We start from the raw sequence: 2,183 nt of genomic DNA on the forward strand, positions 1-2,183 counted from the left end.
ATACTTATGCAGGATCTATATATCTGAAGAGTTCCTTCTTGCTCAAGTAGTACCTACCATCTAAACCCAACAGAACCTGCCACATTTAATGCATGATTCTACTTTCTTAGAAAATGTTTTAATAATTAACCATAGAGTTATCACAGAAAATATTATTAAAAGATTGGCAAGTGTGCCAGAATTTCAAATACCCTTCCCAACCTAACTTATGATTTAAAATTTAGCTTCTCCTAGAATGAAGAGACACTGTATGGAAAGAATAACATGAGAGTCTTGTACAGTTAATTAGGACAAAGTCTCTGTTAATTAAATAAGTCTGGTATGCTTTGCTGAATCCAAACAGCTACAAGGCTAACAAGCAATTCAACACATCATTAAAATTTAGCAACTCGCCGGGGGCAGTGGTGGCGCATGCCTTTAATCCCAGCACTTGGGAGGCAGAAGCAGGTGGATTTCTGAGTTCGAGGGTAGCCTGGTCTACAGAGTGAGTTCCAGGACAGCCAGAGCTATACAGAGAAACCCTGTCTTGAAAAACCAAAAACTAAAAAACAAAAAACAAACAAACAAACACATAAACAAACAAACAAAAAAAAAACCTTAGCAACTCATAGAGTATGACATGGCCTTAAAAAGCGAGGAGGTGTCATTCAGTGGTGGTGCACGCCTTTAATCCCAGTACTCAGGAGGCAGAGACAAGAGGTTCTCTGAATTTGAGGCCAGCCTTGATCTACAGAGCCTGAGACAGCCAGGGCTACACAGAGAAACTCTGTATCAAAAAGAAAAAAGGGAGGAGGCAAGGTCACTACAAATTCATAACCTGTATTTCAAAGTGTGATTTCTGTGAGCCAGTAGAATTAGTTCATTCTTTTCTATTTTATTATAAAATGATTACTTCATATATTTAAGGTTATACACTTATCCCTTCTGTCTCCTCTCTCTAAACCCTCCCACATACCTTCCTGCTCTCTCTCAAATTCATGGCCTCTTTTTTATTAGTTATTGTTAATGCATATATGTATTTATAAGTGTTCTCTCTCTCTCTTTCTCTCTCTCTCTCTCCCTCTCTCTCCACATACATACATACATACATATATATTTAGAAACATGTAATTCTAAGTGCTGTGAGACTGTGTTTCCTAGAAAGGTCAGAAGCTATTCCCACAAAGTTGCACCAATGTGACTGCCTAGGCATGAGCTGAGCAAGGACAATAATGGATGTGCTACCATGGATGAGGAGCAAGTGCTGGAAGCCTCCATCATACAAAAAGAACTATAGGCAACTAAGACGTGCTGAGAGGAGTAATAGTCTTCTTAAGGAAAGAGTATACCGATTGATTATCCAGGGCCAAACGGTCAGCCCTGAGAACATACACAGGAGTAACATTACTTTCTTATTTTTTATGCTTTCTGTGGCAAAGTATCTAAAATGCAGGCAGGATTTTTGAAGGACAGATAATAAGGGGACTCGGTAATTCAAGAACTCAGGGAACAACTGTTGAGCAATGTGGCATTTTCCACAAGAGAAATTGCCCATTTGTTGTTTTTTCATAATGCACACTTTCTAATTCACATTCAAAGTCTTAGCTCTACATCTGAAACACCCTACTCTCCCAAGCTTTCAAATTATTTTCTTTCATTCCTAAATGTACAAGAATTATAATTTGGTTTTGTATACAGATAACATTCATAAAAATGTGCATTCCAGTACTTGTAAACAGTGACCTAGGTTAATAACTAGTAGAGGAGAAAAATGCTCATTTCTTCTATTTATTTACTCACACATTACTGGGAAGTGTTATATTCAAAATTAACATTGAAACACATTTATGTCAATATTTTCCTTCTAAGATTTTGTGTGCAAAATACCCTCTAACACAAAGATATTTAGTTCCTAAAAAAGCATTTTTTCAACTGCCCACTTACATATCCTGTAAATTTTGATTGCCATCAAAGTTCTGGTAAAAAAAAAAATAATGTTATGTTATGTGGTGGTTTGAATAAGAATGACCCCCCCCCCCCATAGGCTCATGTAGTTGAATGCTTGGTCGGTCACCAGAGAATGGCACTATTTGAAAGGATTAAGAGGTGTGGCCTTGTTGGAGGAAGTATGTCACTGAGGGTAGGCTTTGAGATTTTCAAAAGTCCAAGCCAAGCCCACAGGCTCTCTCTCTCTCTCTCTCTCT

The sequence above is a fragment of the Mastomys coucha genome, unplaced genomic scaffold, assembly GCF_008632895.1.
Source record: "Mastomys coucha isolate ucsf_1 unplaced genomic scaffold, UCSF_Mcou_1 pScaffold9, whole genome shotgun sequence".
NCBI lineage: Eukaryota > Metazoa > Chordata > Mammalia > Rodentia > Muridae > Mastomys > Mastomys coucha.